Source organism: Bubalus kerabau, chromosome 4, assembly GCF_029407905.1.
Source record: "Bubalus kerabau isolate K-KA32 ecotype Philippines breed swamp buffalo chromosome 4, PCC_UOA_SB_1v2, whole genome shotgun sequence".
Lineage (NCBI taxonomy): Eukaryota > Metazoa > Chordata > Mammalia > Artiodactyla > Bovidae > Bubalus > Bubalus kerabau.
Window position 1 is genome coordinate 77,956,194 of NC_073627.1, and position 25,871 is coordinate 77,982,064.

At 35.3% G+C, this 25,871-nt stretch overlaps 1 long non-coding RNA gene across 4 annotated transcripts in view; it reads left to right on the plus strand.

The window, feature by feature from the left end:
- The window catches only part of LOC129649873 (uncharacterized), a 181,900-nt gene that overhangs the window by 45,643 nt on the left and 110,386 nt on the right, over window positions 1-25,871 (plus strand). For 3 of the 4 annotated variants that reach the window (XR_008713340.1, XR_008713339.1, XR_008713338.1), the window contains exon 2: window positions 15,608-15,717. This is a non-coding gene — a long non-coding RNA (uncharacterized LOC129649873). Of the gene's footprint in view, window positions 1-15,607; window positions 15,718-19,009; window positions 22,495-25,871 lie in introns of those variants that run through there. The other variant, XR_008713337.1, reaches the window with a different exon arrangement.

Sequence of the window (25,871 nt, forward strand, 5' to 3'; positions counted from 1 at the left end):
AATGTTGAGTTTTAAGCCAGCTTTTTCATTCTCTTCTTTCACCCTCATCAATAGGTACTTTAGCTCCTCTTCACTTTCTGCCAATAGAGTGCGATCATCTGCATACCTGAGGTTGTTGATATTTCTGCTGGCAATCCAGCTTGTGATTCATCCAGCCTGGCAGGCATTTCACATGATGTGTTTTGCAAATAAGTTAAAAAGCAGGGTGACAATACCCAGCCTTATTGTACTCCTTTCCAATTTTGAACCAGTCAGCATGATACATATCTATTATTAAATATAACGCCTACATTATTTTTTACCTATATAATCAATACAGCCATTTCACTTTGATAGTTCCATTTCAGAAAAGAGGCTTTTTTTTGTTTTGTTTTGTTACATCTTTGAATGTTAATATTAAAAGATTAAGTTAAGCAGATGGTATAGTATGTAAGCATTTTATGAACAGCTGCTAAATTGAAATATATCGGCCTTTACAGTCTTTTCAGTACAATAAAGCCTCATGCAAAGATGGCAAATATTATATTAATAACCATAAATTAACAATCATATTGAATACTTTTTGCATTCTATTATTAAACAATGAAATTGTAACTAAAAAAACAGCAGGAGGGAATATATAGAGATATTTGATTTGTATTAAAAACTAAATTCTCAGCAATAAATGATAATTGGAACCACAGAAACAGGGAGAGATTGCTAGAATAAAAAAAGCCCATTATTGACTTCAAAAAGTAGCTGCATTTTCCCTGAATATCCAAGCTCTTGTTTTTTCCTCCTTTATCTATAATACTGCATTTCAGAGATGCTGTGAATATATTTGGACCAACAGAGAATAAAATGAGAGAGTGGGCCAGATACCATGTATTTTTTATTGTGGTTAGAGCTCTTCTTTTACTTTTTTTTTTTTTTTTTTTTAATCTCTTCCACCTTCTGCTTTCTGCCTCTGGCTCAGGATATTTCACTTTCTATCACATGCATTTACCAGATTCTTGATGTACTCATCTCTCTCTGCTCTCAGCAGGGTCTTGGAAACACAAAAGGAAAATTGTTTAGGAGGATGAGTACATTAAGAGCAAGAATTGGCAAGCAGCCAGAGAACTGTCTTGGAACGATAGGTAGTTGACAGAAGGCCATGGACATTTTACAGAAAAACACAGGAAGCTAGATTTCCGTTATTAAGTACACAAGTGGTCGGAAGATGGTCCCGAATTTCGATGTCAATTACTACATTCTGTGCGGAAGGTCATGAGTCTCAACACTCGGAGGATTCACCAGTCATCACACTCAAGAGACCTGTCTTTCTGGTTGTCAGCTTTGTTCCCATTACCTGACTCAGAGCCCCAGGCCTCGCACCAGATGCAGCTCTGCCCGCCCCACTTCTGTGTGGACTTTGGCTTGCTGTCACAGGTAAAGCAGCTGCTGGGACAGTCTTGCACTGGAAATATTTTTCTGTTTCTGTAGATCAGCCTTTTGAGCCCTTTTTCTCTGTAGGTCCCATGAAGTGCTTTGATAGTGTATCTCCCTCTCCTGGGAATGTACAATCTATGAGTGCTGGCAGGTTTTATATGTTTTTTCCTCAACTCCTTATGAAGTCAGAATGAGGCAGGAGCTCTAGGCTCAGGGGGAGCTATCTTTTCATCTTCTAACTGAATAGTTCACATGCAATATCTGCAAATACCTTCTTTCTGAGAAATCCAACCTTTAAACAAGCAAATAACATTTAAAAACTTTAATATATATATATATATGACATATGTATATCAGAAAATGATAACTATCATGAAGAAAATTATAGGAGGATAAGGTACTGGAGAATGATGATAATTTATATAAGTTGATTGACTTTTTCTGAACGGTGACTTTTGAGGAGAGCTCTCGGCTCTCACTTGAATGTAAGTTCAGTAGGGCAAGGGTTATTACTTATCTCCACTTTTTAAACGCAGTGCCCCAAATGGTGCTGACACATATTGATAAGCAAAAATACTTCTTGGAAAATATTTGGTAAATCAAGTAATATTCTATTCTGCTTTCTCTTTTTAAAAAGGCATGCAACTTAAAGTGGAAATATTTGTATATAAAATGGTTAACTATAAAATCTGTTTCTAAGAGTTTTGTACCCAGTTATCCAGATATGTTGGCTGATTGGAGGAATTTATCACCAAAAAGATTGTTTTTGTTAAAAAAAAAACAAGGTATCCACAAACATGGCAGAGTGATGCAGTGGACACAGTGGAAATGGAAAGAGAGCTCTTTAACCTTCAGTTCAATTCTTTGGATCTGGACCAATTTCTTCTGCCCTATGAGAGAATAACTGCTTCTCCATTCAGAAGTAACACAAAAGTTTTCTCCAGTGAATTTCCTTTCCTTTTGAAAGGAGAGAGGTCCACAGATATCAGATTCAGGCCTTCTCAGAATCTTCCTGACAGATGTGTGACTTACATATAAAATGATAAAGAATCATGCCAAGCAAGCACTGGGGAACTTTGGAGATTAATAGGTTTTTGAATCTTTTATCTCTAATCAGTACTGCAAATTGACCTAGTTCCAAATGGTCAAGGTAAAGCATTTTTGTAGTATATATTTAAAATCCTATTTTGATTTAAAGAAATCGTGTTTAAAGGCATGCAGAACAAAAAGACGAAGATGACTGGAATAAGGTCTGGCAGAGGACATAATAGAAATGGAGTAAATTTTGAGGCATAAGTAATGCTCAATTGTTTTCTGTTCCTAAGCATATAAAATCAAATTAAATATGTCCTTAGAGCTAAATTATATCCACATTTTAAGCATAATTTATGAAATGAATTTAGGAGAATTTATAACCATATTACCTTATTTCTTTTTTTTAATCATAAAGTTTGTTTCAATTTGTTACTATTTTGTTATACATTTTTTGACATGCTATCAAGATTTTTGCACCTCAAAATAGGTGGAGAACTACGCTTTAAGTGTGTGTTTTCATCCAGTCACTTTGCAGACATCTATTTTCCTCTTCATTCACCATCAGGCAAGGTAGGAAAGTATGAGTATATATGAATCATTTAAAGACAAATTGGTTTAAATAATAAATAGGCCAAAATGATTAATCATGTAAAAATGAATATTTCTAGACAGATATTTTTTTATGCTATATATTAGTCATTAAAATAAGTTCCCTGCTAGAGATAACAGGTTGAACAAGAAGATATTTTTTCTTTTTTGAGTGTATAACAGTAAAAATTTAAATAGAAGGAGTCATTAGATGATATTTATTCTTCTTATAGCAAAAATGCATGCAGTTCTCCTGTGTAGCTTTTTATCTTCACCTGTGGGGGACCTAGACTAACTGAAGCAGTACCTATGTTCCTGGGAGGGGAAAGAGAGGTAATCACTGTCTGATTATATACATGCAACTTCAGGACAGCTGTTTACTCCTTCTTTTATTGTTTTAGTGGATGGAAGTGTAAAATACAGCCCAGAAAAGTGATTTAAAGTATGCAGAGGAAAATAGCACATAAAGCACACAGTTGTAAGTTCATGCATACACCTGGACACTCAGGTGTTTCAACTTTAAATATGGCACTGACTTCTGTCACCTTCTGAGGGGAAAACACACGATATTATGTATGTGGAACAAGTGACAAATGATAGGAGATTTTTACTTTCTTATAATATGTTTTTAAGTCATATCTTTGCTGTTCCGTTTTCCATTATTCATGGTGAATTTTTAGATGCATCACACTTAGCTACTCATTGCATGTTCCTGTTTTATTTCTGACTTTTTAAAAACATGAAAATTTATAAATAAGTATATGTATATATACATAATATATGTAACCTCATATATATTATTTACATTTTACAGTGTTTAGATGATTCTCTAGAGCAATAGATTTCAAATGCATTATAAATAACTCATCTTAAAATGAAAGCATACTTGGAATTTTAATTTTGAAATAGAAAAAGTGGCACAGGACCCTCAGGATTTTAGTATATTGCTCCCTTTTACTAGGGAAATGTTAATATGCATTAAAATAGAGAAATAGAGACTTTAGGTCCTAGTTTAAAAAGTTAGCTTTCTAATGTGGAGATTATGTCCCCTAAGTCATTCAACTAATATATAAACTAACTTGATTAATATGTATGGAGCTCAGTATTTATTTTGAGTACAACCTTCATGGGAAAGTGAATTTATAAGTACAGAAGTAAATTTTAGAAACAAATATATAAAATTTCCTAAGTGAAAAATGATAAAATAAAAACACAGTGAAAGACTTTATAGCAGAAACCATCTCTATGTTCCATACAAAAGAGCATACACAAAATAGAGACATTCAGAAAGGTTAAAAATAAAAGGCACACCTAAAATAAATAGTGACCATAAATCTAATCAGACATGATATACATCAAGCTTAAAATGTATTATATAATATAAAAAAGACCTTATAATGCTGAAGGCAAAAATTTACAATGAAGAAATTTGTTAATATCTGAGTATTGTCATACAAAACAATTGCATAAAGATGAAAGTAATGAGATGCAGGAAGAATCAGAAGATATCTCATTGATTAGAGAAGAATTTAGCACATATCTTTCAGTCTAAGACAGAATTAATAGAAAAAGAATGTTAGAAATGAAAGACAATGACAGCATAATCAACACGGAGGGTCTTAGAGATACATAGGGAACTCCAAGCCCCAGCAATGAAGGACGCAGGTGCCCACTGAACACTTGCAATATCGTAAGTCATAGGGAAAATCTCCATAAACTTAAAAATAAAAAGAATATAAATATTTTCTGAATACACATTAATAAAACTATAATCTTTGCTGGTAGCTCAGCTGGTAAATGGAGAAGGCAGTGGCAACCCACTCCAGTATTCTTGCCTGGAGAATCCCATGGACGGAGGAGCCTGGTGGGCTGCAGTCCATGGGGTCGCTAGGAGTTGAACATGACTGAGTAGCTTCACTTTCACTTTTCACTTTCATGCATTGGAGAAGGAAATGGCAACCCACTCCAGTGTTCTTGCCTGGAGAATCCCAGGGACGGGGGAGCCTGGTGGGCTGCCATCTCTGGGGTCGCACAGAGTCGGCATGACTGATGCAACTTAGCAGCTGGTAAAGAATCCACCTGCAATGAAAGGGACCCTAGTTCGATTCCTGGGTTGGGAAGAGCCACTGGAGAAGGGATAGGCTCCCTACTCCAGCATTCTGGCCTGGAGAATTCCATGGACTGTATAGCCCATGGGGTCTCAAAGAGTCAGACACAACTGAGCGACTTTCACTTTTCACTCTCAACATCAAAGGACATACTTACACAGTAAGAATTTAAAAACACAAAGAGCTCAAGAGACTCAAAAGTTTGTGTCAAAAAAAGCACTCACCTTCTGCGATGGCTCAGTCTCTATGGAGTGTTTCTCTCTGAATAAATCCATTTCTTACTTATCACTTTGTCTCTCACTAAATTCTTCCTGTGATGAGACACAAAGAACCTGAGGCTCAGTAAGTCCAGACACAAGGGGACACAGGTTCGATCCCTGGTCAGGGAAGTAAGGTCTTTAATGTCACAGAGCAACTGAACCCTGAGCACCTCAACTACTGAGCCCTCACACCTCAAGTAGAGAGTTCATGTGTCACAATAAAGGATCCTGCATGATGCAATGAAGATCCCATGTAAATAAATCAGTATTCTAAAAATATTAAAAAAAGTTTGAATCAAAATAGTAGAGAAAACTTAGTAATTCCAAAAACAGAATTTAATGTGTTATTATTGACAAAAAATAGAACTAACAACCAGATGAACAACTTTTAAACACAATAAAACAACAATGATGCTATTAAATAAAAACAAACACAAAAAACAACAAGGAGCCAATTATACAGAACAAAGGAGAGAAACAGATGTATACAGAGTTGTCATGAAAAAGAAGAAACAGCCATCAAGAGAGAACATTACAGAAATCACAAGATACTTCCATGCACAATTGTATGCAAATCAATTTGAAAATCTAGATCAAATGCTTAACTTCTAAGGAAAATATGCCCTCTATGACATATGCTTATAGAAACACAACATTCAAACAGAAAAAAATTTGCAGTGTAGAAAAATGGGGGAAATAGCTCTACTGTAGAAAAGTACTGGGCCCAAAATTTTTTACATAGGGATCCTCAAATACTTAATTTTTTTTTATTCAAATAGTACTAAACTATTTGAAGAGCAAAGAAAATGTCTGAGCTGTTATTTGATAAAAAAGATCCAAGAGTATATTAAAAGTATAATACATTATGGTGAAGTGGGATTTATTCTGGAAATTCTAGGGTAATCCAGCACTATTAAATCTACTTATCTTTTGTTAAGTGATCTGATAGAAAAAAAACATCATTATCATCTTACTAGAAGCTGAAATTTATTTCTTTAAAAATAAGAAATAGGAACAGATGGATTTTTACAGGACAAAATACAGATATTTGCTCAAAAGCTCATATCTTACTTTATCAAAATTATTGGATACTTGTTCAAAATTCCAAGGAATGGCTGTATGTTTTGATACTATTTAATGTGCTTTTGGAAGTGTTAGCCAGTTATATAAACAAGGGGATAAAACTATTAAAGCATAAAAAGTTGTAAAGAAAGAGAGCAAACGTGTACTTAATTTTGGAGAAAGAGGTGACATAGAATACTATAGTCATTTTTCTCTTTGGTAAAGTGGATGTTAACCTTGATAACATTTGGATATGGTGCCGTGAGGGAGTTGAAGAAGAGAAAATAAGAGAACATCACACTTAAGGCACATATTAACACTTTATTGTTCTAGCTGTCATGTTCCTCTGACCATTATTGGACTTAACTATGCAACTGCATGGTTTCCTTGGCCCTTTTAAATGGATTTTACTTACTTTCTATCATTAAGTTGAAAAGCATGTAAATTGCATCTTGTAGAATTACCAAATTAATCCTGGATATTAGGTGTGTTAGAAGACTGGTTAATAGTCTTGGACTTCTGAACATGTTTGTTTTCATTATCCATGCACCCTGTATTCCTAATTTCATCTGCCCTGAGATATAGTTGAGTCTCCTACCATTCTATGTAGAGATCTAATAAACAGAAACACTGTGGATATATATAAGCATCCTAGAGAAGTTTTAGGAGATGGTTTTTGAAAGAAGTAGAGACATAGTTCACCATGTGCCCTTTGCTTTCTCTTTTTTGAAAATTTTATTTATTTTTTAATTGAAGGATAATTGCTTCACAGAGTTTTGTTCTTTTCTGTCAAACTGCTTTCTCTTTTTTAAGCATGTATGTCATTATCTGTGAAATTATTATCAGTCTCATACTGACTGTGTTTATATGGGTTGAATGGAAATAACATTGACATCATGAGATGAAGTGCTCTATATAAATAAGATGTATTATTTTTACAAAAATGAATTATTTTGGAAAATTGGGAACATAACCACTTAAGGGGTGGAACATAGCAGCTGTTGAACGGTACACTTATAGAACTACAGTACAATTTGCAAAAGGGTGCCAGGATCTGCTGTCTAATTTTATTTTTTGAAACAAAATTACTGGAAGAATTTAGCTCTGCAGCACAGTGCAATTAACTAAATGGGAGTTGGCCAGGAAACAAGAGTAATAACCTCATTGCTTTCATGGTCTTAGTTTTAATTTGATACTGCAAAATGAACTGATATACATGTTACCAAAATGGAAGGCAGATTAATAATACTTAAGTTTTTTAGTGATCAAACCCTCTGTTTCAATCTTGGATCCCACAGTTTTGTTTTGGTTTCTATTTTCCTATAGACAGAGCCTAAAACAGAGCTTCCCTGGTGGCTCAGTGGTAGAGACACCACCTGCAATGCAGGAGACTGCCTGTAATGCAGGCAGTGTGGGTTCAGTCCCTGGGTTTGGAAGATCCCTGGAGAAAGAACTAGCAACCCAGTCCAGTATTCTTGCCTAGGGAATCCCATGGACAGAGGAGCCTGGTGGCCTACAGTCCAAATGGTTGCAGTAGTCAGATACAGCTTAGCAAAAAATCCACCATCACCACCAAAACATTTTATGCTATTTGAACCCAGACTGATCAAATTATTGAAGCCCATATCCTTTAAAAAAAAAAAAAGTTGGCAAAATACAATGAACTTGTTTAGCTCATCAAAATGTTATATGAGAGAATGATTGTCATTACCTTTAAAAAAAATCGGTTACTTCATGCAGAAATTTTGTGTCTTCATTCAGCTACCCTATCATTAATTTAATAAACCTTAAAACAGCAGACAGAATGTGGTTCAGTTATGAGAAGGAAACTAGATCAGATTCCACTAGAAAATACTGTATTATTAAACAGATTTGATTAGCTTTTATACATAAGGCATCTTTAACTATAATACATATAGAATGATTGTTAATGTTCAGTTGTGAATTCTCCAACTTGATACCGCCTTTCACCATTTTATTATCAATAGATCATTTTCCCACAGTCTTAATTATGCAAACAATTTTTTGAGATATGTTTTATACAGCAACACAATTATTCATGGGGTTTATTGAACCAAAGAGCAAAAATTAATGTACTTAGGTAGAATATGTTTCCCCTAAGCTGTTTGCCTCAGTGGTCCTGGCAGGTCTTCAGTAGTAGCACAGCACAGCTTGACACCACAGTGGAGGTCATCCTTAAATCAGTGAAATTTATAGAAGTATCGGAAGTCTGGAAGATGATGAAAGGCAGGACTAACGGGAGAGCAAAACAACCTTCTTCACTTGACTTGGTTTTCTGCAGCCCTTCTGAAACATGAACAACGTAGCTTCCATCATGAACCTGACAGTTCTACAAATGCCCAGGGATTTTGCTCCTTACCCCAAAGTTGCCCAATAGAGATCATCAGGATAGCAATTGCTACAATCACTACCTTATTTTAATAGTATTTTCTTTATCCTTCTCATTAGATAAATTATAAAATGAAGAGGGAGTCCAGATTTACTATGAGACTAATGAATTTAAGCTTAGGTTATGTACATTGGCCTCAGTGTGAGCTGGAATTTAAAGTATTAAAGTATTCTAGGTGGAGAGGAAAAATCAGATTGCAGTTAAGAAGGATTTCTATGCAACCATTTCTGGTAGGATTGCTGAACAACCCTTGCTACTGCTACTGCTAAGTTGCTTCAGTCGTGTCTGACTCTGTGCGACGCCATAGATGGCAGCCCACCAGGCTCCCCCGTCCCTGGGATTCTCCAGGCAAGAACACTGGAGTGGGTTGCCATTTCCTTCTCCAATGCATGAAAGTGTAAAGTGAAAGTGAAGTCACTCAGTCGTGTCCGACTCTTAGCGACCCCATGGACTGCAGCCCACCAGGCTCCTCCGTCCATGGGATTCTCCAGGCAAGAGTCCTGGAGTGGGGTGCCATTGCCTTCTCCCTTAGAAGCAAGTTATTTATATTTCTTAGACGTTTGCTAATTATTTTCTTATTCTAAAATTATATTCACTTTTTTATGTTTGTAATTTATTAAAAAATAGTTTGTTATTTTTTCTTAAATGAGTCTCTCAAACTTTCATAATATTTTGGTCTCTCCAAACCTAGATCTTCTCCCCAGAGAAAATGAGTTTGGGCATATCTGCTACCCCCATCACTGATTTATAAGTAGAGCCCTGGATCACTTACCTGCTGCCATCATAATGCCACCCATTCTCAAATCTTAGTGATTTAAAACAAACACTTATTTAGCTCATGAGTCTGTAGGAAAGTGATTTCAGCTAGTCTTAACTGGGCTCACAAGTCTGGGGTCAGCTGGCTAGAAGCTGAGCAGGGATGGTTTTAGTTTAGATAGCTGGGGTGACTTGCCTCTGTTAGACATCTCTTTCATCCTGTAGTGAGCTACTCTGTGCATGTTCTGTGCAGGAAAGCATAGTGAGAGGAAACACAGAAATACTTGTGCATCTCATAAACTAACACCTTATTGACTAAGTCAAATCATAGGGATAACCTCACCAGAATCAAGGGTGCAGAAACAAATTGTCACCTTGGAAAATGCTCATCAGATTATCCAGTCCTTCCTTTTAAAGATTTAAACTGAGATATTTGCAGTTGAAATTATTTGAGTTATTAGATTTGCTTCAAAATAATATGAAAAGAGAGAAATGGTAGAAATGAAATGGAGCAAGATGAATCATGAGTTGATCATTGTTGAGGCTGGGAGATGAGTATATAGTATTTATAGTATTATTCTCTACTTTTGCAGAACTTTGGAGAAAGAGCCTTTACTAGACTTTCATTGCATTAAAAGGGGCTACTTTTAGCATAAATTTATTTTCAATATAGTAATTATATTATTTCCATATAATATTGATATATGATGGCTAGAGAAAAATGGACAATCGATGTTACCTAATAAAATATTAGTTGACTATTAAAAATCAAATGTTTTATCAATTTTACATATTGAAGGATGGGGTTTAATTCTGGCTAATCATTGGCCCATCTGTGTGCCAGGCACACTTCCAAGCTCTGGCCATTGGCGAAAACACATGTGTGAAATTTCTGGTCTTGAGGATTTTATAGTTGTGTTGGTTTTCTATTATAGCTGTAACAGAGTTAATAGAGTACCGCAATTTTGGTGACTTAACACAAGTATAAAATCTTAAAGTTCTGTAGGTCAGACCTCAAACATGGCTCTCACTGGACTTAAATCAAGCTATTGTCAGGAATGCATGTCTTTCTGACAGCCAGAGGGGATAATCTGTTTGCTTGTGTTTTTCTTCCTCTACAGACTCCCCTAGGTTTCTTGGCTTATGACTCCTTTTCTCTGTCTTCAGAGCAGTCATTGGTACATACTTCTGTGCTTATCTTGTGTACTCCCTGTGACTGACTATAGCCAGGAAAGGGTTTGCCATTGTTAAGGATTCCCAACTCAAGGTCTTGACTCTAATTCTAGAAAGTTTCTTTTTTCATGTTAGGTAACCTGTTCTCGGGTTGAAAGGTTTAGGATGTGGACATCTTTGGAGGGCTGTTATTCTGCATACCATAATAGCTAAGTGGTGGGAGAAAAGAAAATAAAAATGAATAAATAAGCAGAATATATACTTTCAGACACTGATATGTAATTATAAGAATCCATAAAATAGTGGTACAGTAGACAGTTACTGGCAACTTTTGTTTCAGAGAAGACATCACTAAGGAAGTGACACATCACTTTTGTGGTAAGTGGAGACTATTTTGCAAAGTCCTATAGGCATATCATCTCTGGTAAAGACAAAGCTAATGTAAATACCCAAAATGGAGGAATAGAATGATGGTGAAGAAGTATTTCCTGACCTGGGGTATTAGTTAGAGTCCAGGTTTCTTGGCTTGTACAGGGTCTGAGTTACTCAGCTTTACTCATTTTAAATCGGTTGTAAAGAAAAGCCAACAGAGGACTTTAAGGGGAGAAAAGACAATCTGATCTGGCTTGTTTGTGAATAATAAAATGTAGTTGTCTGTCCTCCACAGAACACATTTCTAGCTTTTATTATTACATCCTAAATTAGTAAACTCACAAACTTCTAATATTTAGCAAAACATTCCTTCTTCAGTAATTAATACTAAGTTGGAAAAGGATCCAAAGGACCCATATGAGATTTGGAATGGATAAGTAAAATTGCGTTAGATAATTATTTATTTTTCTTAAGTATTCTTCCTTCAGTAGAGGTAATTCTGATATTTGGCATTTATCTCACAGGTTCAAGTAGAAATAATAAAATATTCACATATTCTTTTAACAAATCCCAGTTTCCAGTATCTGGGATATTCCTTCACAATTTTAAATCTAAATAAGAAGGATATCAATAAGTCATACTGCATGGAAGTGTTTGAAACCGGTGTTATTGTTTAAATTTGTGGATAGACATTAACCATTTCACAAGGCTTACTTCCTAAATATATAAGTAAAAATTAATAAAATTGGCAGGAGATGGATGAATGAAATACTATCTTGTCAGAAATTAATACTATTTTGAAGTGAAAGTTGCTCAGTTGTGTCTGACTGTTTGCCACCTCATGGACTAAACAGTCCATGGACTTCTCTAGGCCAGAATACTGGAGTGGATAGCCTATCCCTTTTCCAGTGGATCTTCCCAACCCAGGAATTGAACCGTGGTCTCCTGCATTGCAGGCCGATTCTTTACCAACTGAGCTATCAGGGAAGCCCAATATGATTCATGTTTATGGTCTGCACTGTGCTAAAGAGATGAGTTCGATTGTTTTCTCTTGTGATATAATCTGCTTAAAAGATCATTCAGTGAACAGGAAAGTAATTGGATCATTTAAGTGCTAAAATTTGCATGTGTTAAAAGATGACGGCTAGAAGGGAAACCAGAAAACTAATCAAGTGACAGTGGAAGTTGTATATGAAGCTCTATTCCATCCCTGCCTGTCCTATCAGAACCAAAGTACCAATTTCTTATTTTGGCAAGGAAGGGTTCTAAAATATTCTCACTTATATGTGCTTTTAATGTATATCCTTTTGTCTGTTTTGCATGTTAAACATATAACCAGGCCTATCCCTCTGGTGAAGAGTTCTGAAAGCTTAAAACATTGATACAAGTTGAAACATAATTTGGAATTGGCTTTCTGGGAAACAGAATTACTATAGAAAATATAAATTGTTTGCTTTTTCAGTAAAGATAATGGTGACTAATTGTATCATTACCTAAAGATTAAGTTTTAATTTTTGATGATATTGATTTCATGATGATATTGAAATGATATGCTTTAATATACTATAATCTGAGTGCCGAAGAGTTGATGCTTTTCAACTGTGGTGTTGGAGAAGACTCTTGAGAGTCCCTTGGACTTCAAGGAGATCAGTCCTGGGTGTTCATTGGAAGGACTGACACTAAAGCTGAAACTCCAATACTTTGGCCACCTCATGTGAAGAGTTGACTCATTGGAAAAGACCCTGATGCTGGGAGGGATTGGGGGCAGGAGGAGAAGGGGACAACAGAGGATGAGATGGCTGGATGGCATCACTGACTCGATGGACATGAGTTTGAGTGAACTCCGGGTGTTGGTGATGGACAGGGAGGCCTGGCGTGCTGCGATTCATGGGGTCGCAGTCAGACACAACTGAGCGACTGAACTGAATATACTATAAAACTGATTTTTCCCTTTCCCTCTGTTAAAGTTATCAAGATGTGTGTGTGTGTGTGAGTGTGTGTGTGTGTGAGAGAGAGAGAGAGAGAGACAGAGAATGACTTGATAATCACTCATATGCATATGGCAATTTTCAGTGTAACTTATCAGTAACTGAAAACAAAATTAACACACATTTTGACTACAAAATCTCATTTTATTTGATACTGTGATTGTTTTCTGATGCAGTTCAAGGTGACTGTATTAACAGTTTTGATATAACTTTTTCTCAGTAACCCATTCAAAATGATGGCTATTGTTGGAAAATGACATTCTTTCTGAATAGCCTTGTAACCATGTAATGAATCTGTAATTATGCAAACAAGCTTTCCCCTATAAAATGTCAACAGAATCAGTTCTTGCATCTGCCTTTGGTAAGTAAAGAGAAACTAAGGCATTTGCCCTCACTCTCTACTCCAATGAATAAATAAGAGGAAGCCATCTTCAACAGACTGCTTCATTTTCTACTCTTTTTAATCTCCTCCTGCCTTTCTGTAGACCGAGGAGAAGTAATAGAGCAATTAATCATGTGATATTCATATCCTGACAGCACCAGCCTCTTATGACTACATTTACGGCTGTACTGCCAAGCCTCTTTTATGCCACATCCTCTGGTTTGTCAAAGCTTTCCCAGTACAACTCTACACTATCCATTATTTAGCACAAGTATCATTTTATGTCAATTCAAGAGTGATTACTTAGGTAGAGAAATCAATAAAGAGAAGGTCTATTAAAACTCAGGTAATAATAGAAGGTACCAGAAAGATTCTAATCTGCCCTGTGACTTGGCAAGAGGCCCTGTCTTAAGTCATTAAGAGTTCACTTGCTCTTGTAGCATCACTAGACATTTTTTAACCGTAGAATATGATCACCTCCATGCTGTGACTTGCGGATAGATTCTTTAGAGGGGGTCCAAGTTGATCTTCCAAGGGAAACATTTGGAGTTTCTGATTTTGATAGACCAGGGGAGTAACTGAACCACCCTTCATTTTTCACTTTCCTGGGTATGAGTTGCACTGATTGAAATACACTAAGGGGTCTTCTGGAGATGACCTGATAATTAGGGAGATTCCAGAAGGCCCCACAAACTGGATAAAATTGAAATTTGCCAAACAATCCCATCGTTTGAGTAAGTCTTAGATTCTAGTTATTTCTGAATGATTGGGAAAGACATGATAAGACAGAGAAGCAAGAAATTCTCTTCTAGAGATCATAGGGGTGTGCTTCAAGTCCTTTCTAAGTGCCAGTATTGAGAAACTTATTTCAAGGAGCATCCTCTACAATGCTATTTTTGCTCCTTTCTACAACTGGATGTCAGGAGTCCATCCTGATAAGTGCATTGATTGTGGAATTTATAGCATGCCACAGTCAGCATCTTAGACTGCCCTGACTGCCCTCAATTGTCTGACCAGGCAACAGAGTGGAAGGGGAATACTAAACCATATCCAGACACTGCAGAGAGCATGTTCCATAACAGAGACTCAGCACTCCAGAGATCATATGACTACTAATGTTCTTCATCTTTCATTTTATGTAAACTTGGAGAGAAGTTGGAGTGTCTGACTTCATTCAGTGGAATCTACTTTAAAGAAGACTAGGCTTTAGAGTAACAAGAGAATGTATTGGCGTCCATTATAAAATAATTAATTAAAAGGTTATGTTTATATTAAGAAGGTTTTGGCTGACTTTGAAATCACTCTTAAAGATATATGATTATTAATGCCAGTATACAATATGCATGAATACAGAGAGTGATTTTAGAATTTACTGTATGAATGAAGTAATCAATAGTATTTCTACTTGTTTATTTTTATGTTTGTTTCAATGGTATCTGATAATATATAGAGTTCCATGTACTGCCTAAATAAACTTAAACACAGGTGCTTAGGTTCTGGCAACACAAGAAAGAAAAAGAGAATGAGTAGTTTATGTTCTCAGAGTTCCACATGTAAGGATATCATGCCTTTCAAAAAATTAACCATTTGCTAATCTCCATGTTGATAGACTTAGTAAAAATATAGAACTATGAGTTCAGTTTTTGGCCATAATTACATCAGAAGACATCGTGTTTCAGTGCAGTGTTTTTTGTTACTTTTACTTCTCCTGTAATTTCACTTAGTTTATTTTTCTGTATATTAAGCAATAAATCATATTTAAATGTAGTAATGGCAAGGAAAAAGATGAAGTCACTTACCTCCAGGTTAGTCCCTACAGTGAAACTATTGTTTTTTCTTCTCTAGAAATCTCAGGCCTGGAATACAATGGCTCTTAGAAATTAGGTCAGATACCAAAAGGAAAAAAAAAAAAATACACAAAATGAACAGAAAACCGTAGGATCAACAACAAGTAAACACATTAACCATCTCAAAGTGTCATCAACCTGACACTTTGTGGTGTCAGGTAATATACTTTCTGCCTTGGTGATGTGCTTACATATATATTTTTGAATGATTTGCAGACGATTTTATTACAACCTAATGATTCAACCAGACTGTAGGAAGAAAAGTAAAATCTGTATGTTCTATTGAGGCAGAAGACGATTTGAGGGGAGACACATGAATGAGACAGGTGAGTCAAATTCTGAGGCACTACAACCCAAGAACGTAATTTTCTAAATACTAGTTTTCTATTCCCTTCAGCAGAGGAAAATTATTTTTTCTCAAAAGATATCAGTGCTGGACATGTCTGGGTTCTCATAAGGAAAGTTGTCAATAGAAAACATGACATTTGTAAAGAATGACCACTGATCAAAGTAGTTCTGACAATAAAAATTCACATAAGCTTTGCATCCAATAAATAGTACCATTTAATCTACCACTGGATTTTTCAAATTAATCAAGAAGAGGGTTATTTCTGCTTACAGAGGGGGAATAGTCATCCATGGTTTAGTCAGTTTAGTCTTAGGGGGAAAAAAAAAGAAAGCTTTGTGTTGCATGGTGCTTGGAAAATAAAACCTGAGAAGAATTCTATTAAGTTTATTCCACGCTGGTAGAAAGCAGAGTAAGCATTCACTTCTGAATTACTAGTTAAAGAAAAATAGTAATACTGATGAGTGGTCCTCCTATGAAATGTGACACTGTGGGGCTTTTCTACAACTTATTGAATGAAATGGCCATGTCAATTTCATATTTTTCTGAAAAGAGAAAAAAAGCATGATTGACTTTTATGGTGGATATTAAGGAACTTAGATTTAAAGGGGAACTTAATTAAGACTTCTAAATGGAGTCTTCTCTCTACACTGTGTTCTCATCCGTTACTTTGACTGATAAAACTATTTCTGTGCAAAGGGCTCCCCAAATCTCTGACTCATCCCTGAGCCCCACATTTATATGTGCAGTAACCTAATAAAGTTCTATTTTATATGAAGAGTGAACGACGCACTCTACTTTTCAATCCCAGCACCTGAAATAAAGTCTATCCTCCTTACCACGGCCTGCGAGTGCCTCATAATTTGGCCATCTAATTTGGAATTTGTTCCCCAGCACTCTTCATGCGGCCTGCTAGACTCTGACCCTTGCTTTCTTTCTGTTCTTTGAACGCTGAGCTCATTTCCATTGGGAGCATCTGCATTCTGTTTGTCTGGATGACTTTCCTTCAGCGATGTCAGGCTCTTTCCTGTCTTTTAAGTCTCCTGTTAAAGGGCACTTGTCAGTAAAGTCTCACTGCACTGTCCATCTGAATGACCCCCTGGGGTCCCACCCGCACCTCACAATTCCCTATCATATCTTCTGATTTCCATTTTCTTTAATTTTATCACTGTTTGAATATGCTATAGGTTTGAACAGACATGTGTTTCCTCCCAGGTGACTACGCCGCCTGCGACACAAATATAACTAGTAAACGATGAATAGATGTTTGTAAAAATGAATGTTTGCTTGTGTTTAAATCTATTTCTACTCAATCTATAAGTTAAGTTCTTTGTATTCCACATGAATTCCTCTTATTTTTTCTTGAATCTCCTAATCTGGACTTTATAGCTGCTTCCATTTATTTCCATTATAATTAGATTTTTCTGGATAATATTTACACTATTTTGACATAAATTGAGGGAAGATTTATACCACTCTTCATTCCAAAAAACTATCTTTAAATAGTGAGTTGCTTCGTACAATACCAACTCTATTTTCTAGAATTATTTTCAGTGTTTGTGAATAAAATAGTCAAATGCACTGTTTTATTTTGTGTGTGGTAAGTTGAACATTGTTCACAGGTTTGCAGTTATTCACATCTCTTCTGTCACATGTTTTTGTCTCTGAGACTGTTTTTCTAGAAAATGTATTAATGGTTTATTCAAAGTGCTAGAAATTGAGACTATATCTTTTTAAAAACAAAGCATATCCCTATTATGAAAATTCAGGTGGTCAGATGTACATGGTCTTTACATCCTTCTACATTAGAAAACTTTCCAAGAAATCACATGGAACTATCTTTCTTGCTCTTTAGCACTGTGAACATCTCATTGACTCTGCTATATCTTTTGTCTCAAAGTCCAATGTAACCCCAAGAATTTTAGCAAAGTGAGACCTCTGCTTTCATATAACTTTATGTCTTTTGGATTCAGAAGTTTATTGGTATAGATGTTCTTATAGTAAAAGTTTATTTTCTAGGTTTTGGCAGGACAGAGAAGTAAAAGTAGGAATGTTATTTTGATTATGCAAATTAAATAATTAAAAAGAGAATAAAGTAAATAATTAGATAAGACATACTATAAGATTGATACATACGCCAGACATATCAACACAGATTAGTGAAAAAGTATCTAGCACGTGGTATGTAGAAAGTAGTAATATTATTAAAGTACGTACGTTTTAGGCTAGGATATGTGTTGATAGCAGACAATCCCACCGTCTCAGTGGCTTAACAAAAGTTTTATCTCCATATTTCAAGGGATTTTTGCTCCACACTGTCACGTCTGATAGAAGCTCCAGCATCTAATAACTTTATCATCTAGCAAATGCACTCTGCTAGTTTTAACAAAGGAAGACACTCTGTTACAGTTTCTAGTAGGGTTAACATATAAAAGATACATTTATTTTAACAAAATGTTGTGTATTTTATTTGGGTGAGGGACTGAAAACAATGAAGTATATAATACAGATATATAATTCTACAAAGTTTTGCCTGGACTGTATTATCCATAAAAAAAATGGCTAGATGATCAGTTGTCAAATGGAAGGTTTTTTCTTAGATTTATCCTCTCCAATTTTAATTAATGATTTAGAAAATATATGAGCTGCTATATATTATCTAGTGATAAAACAATTCTGTTTAAAAATTTAGACTTTATGGATATTTCAGTGAGTTGTGGAAAAAGTATTTCATGCATCATTATAGATGATGACAAGTATATTTTACTTCCCATGTAGAAAGTAAGAGTTTTACATGTCAAAGCATTACTTTCTTGTTCTGGCTTTCTGCAAGATCAGGTGAATTTTAATTTATTTTAAACCTTCCCCATTGCTTATTATAATGCAGTTATATTTATACTTAGAGTTTTATTGGCCCTATAGAAGTCACTGTGACTAATTAATATTTTATATTTCCATAGATGTGATAGTTTTCTATTATTAATGATTTTGTAAAAATATATAACCAATAGAGCATTTTAACATAAATAAAGAAGAAATAAATGGAAAACAGATACAAGTATATATTTTGGGTCATAATGATATATTCGTATGTACCTTGAATACTCAATAAAAAGCAGCTAAATCATAAAAAAAAAAAGTTTTGAATTCTCTTTGAGTACATTTCATTGATAGAGTATCTGTTGCCTTCTTGTTTCTTCTTGTCATCTGATTTTTATTTTGTAAGTTTCAGATTATACATCATAATTTGAATGTCTGTACCTTCCATCTAGCTTTCCTGGTAGCTCAGCTGGTGAAGAATCCGCCCGCAATGCAGGAGACCTGGGTTCCATCCGTGGGTTGGGAAGGTTCCCTGGAAGAGGGCATGGTGACCCACTCTAGTATTCTTGCCTGGAGAATCCCCATGGACACGAAAGCCTGGAGGGCTACAGTCCATGGGACCCCAAAGGACACGGCTGAGTGACTAAGTGCACACACACTCACCTTCCATCGGTGTACTCATACTCTCTGCTATCAAAGAAGGCACTGCAATTGTTCTTAAATAGGTCTTTGTCTAAGAAAGGAGAAATTGAAGCAGATTAGTAATAAAAGTTGTAAGATAAACCGTGAACACTATAACACAGTCAGAAAAAGGAGAGACCTGCCACAAGAAATATTTACCAGAGATAGCATCATGAAATGTCAAGGGCTGTTTTGCATGTAGTTTAGCCTAAACAAAGGACAGGACCTCAAGAAGTCAGAATAAAAGCACTTGATTTCCCCAGGGCCGTGGAGGTAGATAATTTTATGTCTTGGGTGTTTAGAGGAGCAAGGATGAATTGAAAGTTGATGAAGAATAAAATAAAGGGTAAAAGCCTGAGCATACTGGTAATTTGAGTTTAATAAGTTATGTTGTGTAAATTACTTACCCATGTCAAACCAGTATGTTACGCACAGTGTAATATATTTATTTTCTACAAAACTTCTGGCAGTATTGTATATGTGTGAGGTAGAAGGGAGAAGGAAGAAAGGGAATGAGGAAGAGAAAAGGAGGGGAGGGGAGGAGAGGAGGGGAAGAATGTGGGGGGAATGTAGGGGAAGGAAGGATGGGAATACATGAGAAAGACACAGAGATTTATATCTTTTGAAAATCTGAATTTGGTCTTTGGTTTCCATTTTGGAATGAAAGCCCCAGTGACAATATAATTGTCATTTCATTTAAACTTTTTTTTTTCCCCCTTGGGAAGATTGCTAATCCCAAGGAATAAGCAAGTTAAATATTGGGAAATGAATTCCTTGAAGCCCAGGTTTCTTTCTGATGAAATGCAGGGGGAAAGATTTTCTGTAAAATAATTTTTTTTTTAAAAGTGTTGTGTTTTCAGAAATAGTGCAAAACCAAATTATTTTGATTCCATAGATGTCTCAAGAATTAAATTGATATTATTACTTCCTTAAAATAACTAGCCTGTAGATTATTTTCTGACAAATATGTCATTTCTTTTTGCAATTGATCTTTGAATATGCCTAGTTGCATCAAAGTCTTCTAGTTTGGAAATCTAGCATTGATGACTTTTTCTTTACAATTCTTATGTTCACTACAGTTTCTTACAGCTTCAGTTGAAAATTCTTGAGACTCACACTTTCCTCTCATTTCCAAACAATATATTCAGTTTTTATGTTTATACATTCCTTTGGAAGTGCTTTCTGGTGTTTCTAATTTATTTTTACTTCCATTGAATCCTGGTTATTATTTCCTCTATACAATTTAGAGATTACGGTTCCCTAAATAACCATAACATGATCTCATTGTTTATGTTCATGAAAATATAATTTGAGTTAGATGTTTACACCATCATTATGATCAAGCCATTTAAACCTTGAATAGCACCAATTTTCTCATTAAAAATTCCAAAATATTGGAGTGAATGACCGAAACCCATTTAGCATCAACACACTATGATACTATATTACTGTCTGCCAAATTAAGCTTGAGTAAGTTTTTTAAGTTTCTCTTCATATTAACCCATTTTAAATTTCCAATCTAATTTCTACTATTGCTCAGTGTGTATTCTCAATTGTAGTTAAACTAGTCACCTTCTATAAACAAATTCTGCAATTATCTATGTTGATTTGACTTTGGCAATTGTTTGACCTCAGTCTGAACATTTCTTTATCTCTGAATTTTCCTCTCCCATCAGACACCAAAAAAAGAACCTGCATTGGCTATGGTCTACTGTTTTAGAAAATATCTTATTCTCCTTTCACAGAATATTTTTTGCTTTCCATTCCATATAGGTATCTGTCAACTTTTTCAGAATTCCAAGCTAAACCAAATGTATGCGAGATTGCATTTATGTAGTGTGATTCTTCTCAAATTCATTTCTTCTGTGTAAATTGAAGCAGCATTCTGATTTCTTGCACTTATATCATCTCTTCCTCATGTGTTTTTTAATTGTTGATATTTTCCTTTAGGGGAGTCTCGTTTTGCATTTCTGCTCTAAAATGTAGCTCACTCTGACCTGTATGGATCCCTTCAGTTTAGTTCCTGTGTTTTAGGATGCTGTGATAGACAGCATCCGTTTGTCTATCACTTTTTTGTTTTTGCATGTTTTTCCGGTTACATGCTATCTAATTGCTCATTAATGGCAGAATTTTCTACTCTGTCTCTAAATAAGCAAAACTATACTTCTTATTGTGAGCATCAAAATGGAGTAGGCTCATTTAGGAAGTAGTATCCCAACTGAATGGGAAAAAAGTTGAAAATCACTTGAAATTGCATCTGTAAAGTTAACAACTCATGTTATTATTTGAGGAGTCTTCCAAAAATACTTACTTTGATATATGCCTCAATACAGTGTGTGTGTGTGTGTGTGTGAAAAAGAGAGGAGAAGGGAGAGAAAGGAAAGAGGAGGAAGAAAGACGCAATCACATGTGGATACTTGGTTGTGTATTTGATTGTTTTGAATCAATAACATGATTTTTTTTCTGAAGCATTTTTTAATGACTACATCATTAAATGCATGGTTGTACCATAACTTATTTAGCAAACCCTTATGGAATGGATTGACTTTTTTGTGTGTTTGTAATATTATAAATAATGCTGCAGTAAATGATTTGTGCACGTACCTTTTACTTCTGCCTTATAAAAGCACTCAAGGTTGATTTAAAGGGTCAACAATACTTCCAGTTAAGATTTTAAGACTAAATAATTAGAATTGCTTTATTTTGCTTCCTCACATAATTATGGCATTTTGGTCTTGTGCAATTATCTATCTATATGGAGTCATATTATAATAAAAAGATGTATAAGATTCCTTAGTGAATTCATAATGTACCTTTAAACAAAACACAGTATATTAAGAGCTCAGTCGGTAGTACTTGATATAATATTTATTAATGTTCATGCTTACATTCATGTGTATATTTATGTGTGAATGGAATCTATCTTACATAGTGATCATAATCACTTACCTTCATTAGGCAAAAATATTGTTACATACCAGGCAATGCTGTAAAATTATTTTACTGAATTATTGTACAAATATGGAAATGGAGAAACATAGTAATAACTTAACCCAGGGTTGTGGTTATTAAATGATATCACTATATTTTTACCAGTTTCTAAGATGTCATAACTAAAAGTTGTTAAGGGAGAAAATCCGCTATCAAAGAAAAATGACTTTTAATTAGTCTTCCACAAATGAAGTAGATTTTACTGCGGTCCTTTACCATAGATAGTCATAATCTATGGCTTTTTTGAAGATTGAAATTGTTATTTTTTAAAAAAATAGTAAAGAATGGCAGATATATCACATACAAAAACAAGCATTTTTTTTTTTTTTTGCTATGGAAAAAGCAAAATTGATTTGTAAAGTAAAATTGTGATGTTGACAAAGTAGATAATAGTTTAATTCTAACTTCAGAACCAGGCTTTACCTTAAGGAATATTAACTATGAGTCATCATTTCTCCTGTGTTGAATTTTAAAAATGCATATTTTAAATTAGAAAGAAAACTGAACTCTACTGAGTTTACTTTAATATTGGCTACTTTGTTTAACTGAATTTCAATACAAGGATGACAGTGTGTACTATCCAAAGCATTGTGGTGATGAGAAAACAAAGTCTATAATAGTGTATCCAGAATTGGACTGAAATTAACCCAGTTAGAGTATATACATGGAGAAGGCAATGGCACCCCACTCCAGGACTCTTGCTAGAAAATCCCATGGACGGAGGAGCCTGGTAGGCTGCAGTCCATAGGGTCGCTAAGAGTTGGACACGACTGAGCGACTTCACTTTCACTTTTCACTTTCATGCATTGGAGAAGGAAATGGCAGCCCACACCAGTGTTCTTGCCTGGAAAATCCGAAGGACGGCGGAGCCTGGTGGGCTGCCGTCTATGGGGTCGCACAGAGTCCGACACGACTGAAGCGACTTAGCAGCAGCAGCAGCAGAGTAGATGCACAGGTCAGAAATAATACTGAGATATTCCCTAAAAATTATAAGTGGATGAATAAATTTTGTCTTCTCTAAATGAAATTGATTACAGCAATTATTAATTTTCTAGGAATACCTTGATGTTATAATAGGTGGCAATTTACTGAAAGAATAAGTGCACATGTATACCTGTGGTGGATTCATTTTGATATTTGGCAAAACTAATACAATTATATAAAGTTTAAAAATAAAACAAAATTAAAAAAAAGTAAAAAAAAAAGAATAAGTGCATAATTAATTAAGGTAGCAAATTGTAAAGAAAACAATCTTTGACAAGTCCCTTATAATGAACTTCAGATGTCATATCAACTGCCTTGTGTTTTAAATGAAGTATAACTCAGTAATTATCTATTGTTAATACACCAAGCAATGCCTTCATCCTTAATGATTTACCCAGACCAAGAAAACAGGTAACTTCATGGGGTTATAAGCATTCCCATGGGTTTTCCTGGTGGTTTAGCAATAAAGAAATCCCTCTAGTGTAGGAGAAGTGGGTTTGATCCCTGGGTCAAGAAGATCCCCTTGAAGGAAATGGCAACCCATTCCAGTATTCTTGCCTGGAGATTCCATGGACAGAGGAGAATGGTGGGCTACAGTTCATGGGGTAGCAAAGAGTTGGACATGACTGAGTGACTGATATTTTCACTGTTTTTTGTTTTTTTTTTTTTCATAGTAAAAAGCATTGTCTATGTATCTATCTATTGTGGCTAAATTAAAAACCATACCTTAATTACGGTACCTCTTCAAAGCCTTTGATCACTCTAATTGTCTGACAAGTCACATTGCTAAATAAAATTAAAACATAGCATGAGATCCAGAAAATCATAAGCTTTATTAAGTTACATGTTCACATTTGATATACAAAACTAAATGTGGGCTGGTTTGACTTATGTATTTTTTACAGTTACTGTGGGTGGAAGAAACTCAGCAGTAAATGAGAGAAGAAGTAAATTTAAATTTCTATGCAAGAGAAAAGAGATGTGCATAGTGAATGTATCACCAGATGATCAATACCAAAATCAGATTGATTATATTCTTTGCAGCCAAAGATGGAGAAACTCTATACAGTCAGCAAAAACAATTTGGGAGCTGACTGTGGCTCAAATCATGAGCTCCTTATTACAGAATTCAAACTTAAATTGAAGAAAGTGGGAAAAACCACTAGATCATTCAGGTATGACCTAAATCAAGTCCCTTATGATTATACAGTGGAAGTGACAAATAGATTCAAGGGGTTAGCTCTGGTAGAAAGAATGGCTGAAGAACTGTGGATGGAGGTTCGTTACATTGTAAAAGAGGCAGTGATTAAGATCATCCCCAAGAAAAAAAATGCAAAAAGGCAAAATGGTTGTCTGAGGAGGCCTTACAAATAGCTAAGAAAAGAAGAGAAGTGAAAGATAAAGGAGAAAAGGAAAGATAGACCCATTTGAATGCAGAGTTCCAAAGAATAGCAAGGAGAGATAAGAAAGCCTTCCTCAGTGAAGAGTGCAAAGAATAGATGAAAACAGTAGAATGAGAAAAACTAGAGATCTCTTCAAGAAAATTAGAGATACCAAGGGAACATTTCATGCAAAGATGGTTACAGTAAAGCACAGAAATGATATGGACCTCACAGAAGCAGAAGATATTAAGAAGAGGTGGCAAGAATACAAAGAAGAACTATAAAAAAAGATCTTTATGACCCAGATAACCACAATAGTGGGATCACTCAGCTAGAGCCATACATCCTGGAATGTGAAGTCAAGTGGGTCTTAAGAAGCATCACTACAAACAAAGCTAGTGGAGGTGATGGAATTCCAGTTGAGCTATTTCAAATCCTAAAAGATGATGCTGGAAAGTGCTGCCCTCAATATGCCAGCAAATTTGGAAAACTCAGCAGTGGCCACAGGACTGGAAAAGGTCAGTTTTCATTCCAATCACAAAGAAAGACAAGGCCAAGGAATGCTCAAGCTACCGAACATTTGCACTCATCTCACACACTAGCAAAGTAATGCTCAAAATTTTCCAAGCCAGACTTCAACAGTACATTGACAGTGAACTCCAGATGTTCAAGCTGCATTTAGAAAGGCAAAGGAACCAGAGATCAAATTGCCAACATCCGTTGGATCATTGAAAAAGCAAGAGAGTTTCAGAAAAACATCTATTTTTTCTTTATTGACTATGCAAAAGCCTTTGACTGTTTGGTTCACAACAATCTGTGGAAAATTCTTCAAGAGATGGGAATACCAGACCACCTGACCTGCCTTCTGAGAAATCTGTATGCAGGTCAAGTAGCAACAGTTAGAACTGGACATGGAACAACAGACTGGTTCCATATCAGGAAAGGAGTACGTCAAGGCTGTATTTTGTCACTTTGCTTATTTAACTTATATGCAGATTACATCATGCGAAATGCCAGGCCAAAGGAAGCACAAGCTGGAATCAAGATTGCAGGGAGAAATATCAATAATCTCAGATATGCAGATGACACAACCCTTATGGCAGAAAGAGAACGGCTAAAGAGCCTCTTGATGAAAGTGAAAGAGAGTGAAAAAGTTGGCTTAAAACTCAACATTCAGAAAACTAATATCATGGCATCTGATCCCATCACTTCATGGCAAATAGATGGGAAAGCAATTGGAAAGAGTGACAGACTTTATTTTCTTGGGCTCCAGAAT